A 6,473-nucleotide genomic window follows, 5' to 3' on the forward strand; every position below is an offset into this window, starting at 1 on the left:
TACACATTTGCCAGGTGCACCATAGCATTCTCATAGCGTCTTAGAAACATCCTAGAATGTAAACTCTACGAGAGCAGAGACTGTTTCTATCTAGTACATCTGTACGTGCATGCACACATACACACACACATGCACATATATATTTATTATTTATATATAAAAACACATAGATATAAACAAAGAGTAAAATGCTTCAAAATTTGCAAAAAGTGAGCTTTTAATAAATATGACACTAACGATTCTAAGTGAGACGGTGAGGTGGAAGTTAGGCTTGTTTTGCAATTATGCCCATGAGTTAGTATTAGGGTTGCCCATAAGATTCAAATATAATTTGGCAAATCTAGAAGCTCATTTTTGTCCAGAGGGAAAAGTTGGAATGATTAGTATGTATACAGTTCAGAATAAGCTTCAAATTTGTATAAAAGTTTATTATGAAATGTTGACTTACGATCATTTTTAAAATTAGAGTTTCAGAAAAACCCTCAAAGTTTGAATTTTTGAAAGCTAATATGATGAGACTTTGTCTTGTGAAGATTTTAGTAGTTAAGCTGTGAAACATTACATGGCCTGAAGATAACTGGTGATAATTGACATTCTCCTTTGGGAATATCTCATAGGAATGTGTTTCTTTACAATAAGTGTTGATGTTTCTTATTTCTCCATTAATCGTAGGTACAAGACAGTATTTACGTTTTTCTCTATTTAAGGGGACTTCTAAAACTTATTCTACATGAGAATCCTCTCTAGGCCACAGTTTTAAAAATAATCTTTTTGTTTTATCTCTAATCCTGACTTTGGCTTCATTCTTTGGGTTCATCACCTCTACTTAAATGTCCCCTAAACACATCAAAATTAATCAGCCCAGGCTAAGTTCATCCTCAACTCCACCATGCTCTACCCCACCCACTTCATCACCATTCAGTTGATGGCACTACCACCAGCTAGAAATGTGGTTGAGTATACACTATGGTGGTTAAAGGGCTTGAGTTTGAAGTACCACTCTGCCACTTTCCATCTCTAAGAACCTGGAAAAAACTTAGCTTTTGCATATTGAAAAGGGGGATTAGAAAAGTACCTACATGCTATGGACTGAATGTTTATATCTCTCCCCAAATTCATAGGGGAAACCTAATCCCCAATGTCATGGGTTATAAAAAGAGACGTAAGATAACTTGTTACTTCTCTATCTCTCCATCATATGAGGCCATAACCAGAAAAGGGTCCTCACCAGAAATTGAATTTGCTGGCACGTTAATTTTGGACTTCACAGCCTCCCAAACTGTGAGAAATGCATTTCTGTTGTTTAAGCCACTCAATCTATGGTATTTTTGTTATAGTAGCTCAGACTAATTAACATACTACCAGATTAGACTTTTGCTGAATGTAACAATGTTTGCAGGACACTTAACATAGATTATAGTTCTAAGTGTGCAAAAAATGTTACTTTAGTGCCTAACATTCATTGATTCATTCATTGAACAACTTCTTGTTGAGTGCCTACCCTGTGCTAGGCTGAAGGATGCAAGACAAGCAAGACAAATGTATTTTTGTCACTGACTGGTAATAGAATTTATTCAAATGTGCCTTAATATAGGCGCTGGGGCTTGCCCATGGTGCTCTTGATATATAAGGCCCGGACATTCTGCCAGTTTTTCTTGAGCAATGACACCAAGAAGTTGACAGCCAGGTGAATGTTATACACAAGTTCATCATCTGTCATCTTCACATGACCAACAGCTACAGCCAGACATAACACTTTCTTCATTTGGAACTTGATTGTGGCCTTCACCTCATCCACTTTGGCCACCATGTTTTCGTTGTGTGTGAACAGGGAAGGGAACTTTCCTGCCTTATTTAGGCCTGGGCCGAGGATTCGTGGAATCTGCTTGATCAGAGACTCTGAGGCCAAAAACGCATCATACTTCTTGGCCAATTTCTTGACCAGTTTTTTATTCTTGTTGAGTTTTTTCAGCGCCTCGATGTCCATGTGGGGGATATCCACGGCCTTGGCCTCGTCACAGTGCTGCTGGTCCCCCAGGACACACACAGAGAACTTGGGGCGGGGAGTGGACTTAAGCCTGACGGTGCCCGAGAAGCGCTTGTCCTTCTGAGGGTCATAGTTCTTCAGGCTGATCTGCAACTCCACTGTCTCCAGGAACTTGCGGCGCTTGCGCTGGTTCCCGTGCAGGACTTCCCGCACCGCCTCGTACAGGATGTCGCGAGAGACTTTGCTGCTCATGGCTTCTCACACCGTGCTAACCGGAAAAGAGCTGGAATTTGCATTAATGAAAGAGATACAAAACAAGTATCTGTATTGCTATTGGGTCTTAATAAATACTATGAAGAAAGAAAGGCAAATCAGAGTTAGAGAATGACTAGGGTGAGTGCAAATTTTGTTTTATTTTTTGAGATGGAGTCTTGCTCTTTGCCAAGGCTGGAGTGCAGTGATCTCAGCTCATTGCAACTTCTGCCTCCTTGATTAAAGCAATTCTCCTGCCTCAGTCTCTCTAGTAGCTGGGATTACAGGCACCCACCACCATGCCTGGCTTTTTTTTTTTCTTTTTCTTTTTGGTATTTTTAATAGAGATGGGATCTCACCATGTTGACCAGGCTGGTCTCAAACTCCTGACCTCAAGCATTTTGCCTACCTTGGCTTCCTGAAGTGCTAGGATTATAGATATAAGCCATCATGCCCAGCCCTGGTGAGTGCAGTTTTAAATACATAAGGAAAGACCTTTGTGAGAAAGTGGTTTTTGATTACAGACCTGCACAAAGTGAGAAGATTAAGCCCTGGCAACACTGGAGGAACATTCGAGTTAGAAAGGACTAGCAATGACAAGGCCCTGTGACCAGAGTGAGAGTCAATGTGGTTAGAGTATACAGTAAGCAAAGCAACGAGGAATATTAGATGTAGACCTAGATCTGCCCAATCATTGAGGGCAGGATAAGCCATAAAAAGGCATTTATATTTTTTCTGAGTATAATGAGAAGATCTCAGACAGTTTGGAGTAGGAAAGGAAGTTAATCTGGTTTACATTTTTGAAAGAACACTGGTTACTGTGTAAAGAAATGGCTGTAAAAAGGCAAGTGTGGAAACTGGGAAACAAAATGGAAGACTGCTGCCTGAGTCCAGGTTAAGTGATGACAAAGGACTAGGATAGTGATAGTAGAAGGGCTAAGTGGTCAAATTTGGGATAGATTTGGATTGTAAGCAAGATTGACTGCAGACAAATTAAATGTGGATTGGAGAAAAGAAAGGAATCAAAGACGATTCCTAGGTTTTAAGCCTGAATAATTGGGAGAATGATGTTGCCATTTATCAAGACTTGAAATATTAAGGATGGACCAGGCTACAGACAAGTTCAGGGGGTCTCTTTGGGGCATGTTGAGTATAAGATGCCTGGTACATTTCCAAGTGGAGATGTCAGGTGGGCAGTTGGATTTAGGAGTCGAGCACAGTAGAGAGAGCAGGGCTTGAAATAAAAATTTGGAAGATATCATAATTTAGAATAGTCATTTTCAACTGGGAGACAGTTTTGCCTTTCAGAGATATTAGTCTGGAGACATTTTTTATTGAAACAACTAGAGTTGCTACTGGCATTTAGCAAGCATACAGATGCCAGAGGTGCTGCTAAATATGCTACAATGCACAGGACAGCCTCATGCAACAAAGAATCATTAGACCTAAAATGTCAGCAGTTCTGGGGTTAAGACTCTGATTTAAGAACCTATTTAAATCTGTGTGACTAGATGAGATGGTTTAGGAAGGAGTTTAAATAGAGAATAGAAGAAGGCTGAGGTACTAACATTTTGAGGCAAGGCACTGTGAGGAGGATGCAGTTAAGGAACAGCAAGAGAGAGTGGTCATTAGAGGAGAAGGAAAACCAAGAGTATGGTTTTGAGAAGCCAAGTAAAGAAAAATATTTCAAAGAGGAAATGATAACTGTCAAATGTTGTTGAAAAGTTATATGAAGATTAGGAACAGACCATTTGATTTGGTGAGATTTTGGAGACAAATGTGTGCAGTGGAGGAACAGACACAAGAGCCTGACAGGAGCAGGTTAAATAGAGAATATGAAGTATGGAGGCGGAGAAAGCAAACACAGAGAGAGTGAAGATGTAGGATAAAAATGGAGAGCACGTAGGGTTTAGAAAACATGTTTGTATCCTAAGAATGATCCCATATGGAAGAAGACACTAATAGTCTCTAAGATATAGATATTCATTTGACATTTGCTGCATGCATGAATTATCTTTGGCTCCCTCCCCTTTCCATTCAGTCATAGTTGTAGATATTGCAATGTTCCATCTAAATTCATTTCAGTGCACCCATTACTCTGTGGGTAATCCAAGCTCACTGCCCCTCTTTTCAGGAGAACTGATCCCAACCTTTCCCATAAATGGCATATTCCCTCTCTGGGAAGCCCATAGCCAATGATTGACTGGTGAGTGATAAACAAGGCTGGACCTACTTGTCTTAGCGAGGATGAATTATGTCCTAAAAGCCATCCTATATGGATTAGGTGTTTACTTTACCTGAGATGACATGATGCTTCCATTTTTAGGACATCTCATTGTTCTCCAAAACTGCCTTTGTTTCAATCAATGTATCCAAATTTCAGTCAGTAGAACAGAAAAAAAAAAAAATGCCAAAAAAGGCATGCCTCACACCTTTAATAAGTATTTCTTAGACATTCCACACACCATTTCTGCTTGCATCCCATTGACCAGGCTGACACCTAACTGCAGAGAAGCTGAAACATATAACCTTTAACTGGCAAGTGAGTACCCAGCTAATAACTGGAAGAAGGGGGCAGTGCATATTGGCAGTACAAGAAGTCTTAGTTATAAAAGTATCTTCTTCATTGCTGTTTTCTTAGATATAGCATAGGGCTGGCCCATATTAGGTATCAAGAAATATGGATTAAACTTTGCAGAAATAATAAACTAATATATTTGTGTGGTGTCCTACAGATTTCAATATTATTTCACTTATTTGCTCACCTGACTCTCAAAATAGACTTATAAAGTAGGTATCACTCTGTCTCTAGATTCCTGTAAATTGGCCAAGCCACTCAGCTAGTATGTGGCTAAGAAGAACCTATACTCAGGTCTTATGAATATGATTTTTATTTCATATCACTACAGCAACCATGGGGAAAAAAAAGAAGTGTCTAGTTGTTCCTGGGAGATTTTTCCCCCTCACCTGGGCAATGAGCTGTCAAAGACTAGGTTTGCAACCCCTTACCCTGGGGAAAACTGACTCCAGTGTTTACTTTAGCACAGCTGCAGGGACAGACAAACCAGGTCTAAAAACTTGTTTATCAATTTACCCGGCAGGGCATGAAATGCAGTGAATGCTTGAGAATTTTTTAGGGAATAATTTTCTTTTAGATCCTGTGCTTTAAAAAGAACATATGAAGATGTTTAGTTTTACAACAAAATTATAGCTAGCATGAAATGTTTATTAATCATGCCTAATAAATTACAATTTTCCAAACCTAGTTGGAAGTCAGAAACAAGGTATGGTTAATTATTTGCACAGCTTAGTCAATACCATTGACAGTCCAAGCTGTAGCATTGGGGAGATTGCATATCAACATTTCTATTTATTTTTTCTCCAATGAATAGTACCTATAGAAGTATTATAAAACACAGGATTTCCTTGGACCTTTGAAGGCTGTAGTTCTGTAAGTTCCAATCTGAGGTAGGTTGACTTTGGCAGACTAATGACGTGTGGTCCGTTTGAGCTATGGATGTGATGCTGATAGCAAGGGGTGGTCAATAAATTAGAGAAATTTGGGATGAACTTTGAAAACCAGTGAAGGGGATACCAAAGAGGGCCAGGTAGCGACAAATTAGGTAGTGACTTCAGAACCTGAAAAACAACCAAAGAAAAACAAGCTAAAGGTTCTTCATGGTCTCTCCAACTATTTTGTGGGCAATCCCTTGGAATATTCAGTTTTGCTTTTGAGTGTTTCCTCTTAGTTTTTATATTTAGAAATTATTTCAGGGAGATGAAAGGTACCATGAAACTATATTGGGCTAGACCCATTTCTAGTTTGCATTCATTCATTCAAGAAACTTTTTGTGCATTTATCTATACAAGATGCTATAGACATGGGTTGGGGGAAATTAAAAAAAATCAGGGTTTATGTTCAATGAACTTACTGTCTGTTGATCTAAATAGTAACTCTCTGTGATAGTTCATTTCACATGTCAACTTGGCTAGGCCACAGTACCCAGGTATTTGATCAAATATTCTAGATGTTTCTTTGAAAGTACTCTTTATATGCAATGAACATTTAAATCGATAGACTTTGAGTAAAGCAGATTACAGGTGGGCCTCTTGAAATCAGTTGAATGCTTAAGAGGAAAAGATGAACCTGTCCCAAAAGAGAGGAAATTCTTGCAACAGACTGCCATTGTACTAAAACTACAACTCTTCTCTGGTTATCTAGCTTCCCAGCCCA

The 6,473-nt window shown here is 39.1% G+C and overlaps 1 pseudogene across 1 annotated transcript; it reads right to left on the reverse strand.

Moving 5' to 3' along the window:
* Positions 1-1,554: 1,554 nt before the first annotated feature.
* On the reverse strand, positions 1,555-2,265 carry LOC111545401 (annotated as a pseudogene). The gene has a single exon (XR_002732438.2). The product of XR_002732438.2 is annotated as a 60S ribosomal protein L10a pseudogene (transcript).
* Between the last annotated feature and the right edge of the window lie 4,208 nt (positions 2,266-6,473).

Source organism: Piliocolobus tephrosceles, chromosome 15 (assembly GCF_002776525.5).
Source record: "Piliocolobus tephrosceles isolate RC106 chromosome 15, ASM277652v3, whole genome shotgun sequence".
Taxonomy (NCBI): domain Eukaryota; kingdom Metazoa; phylum Chordata; class Mammalia; order Primates; family Cercopithecidae; genus Piliocolobus; species Piliocolobus tephrosceles.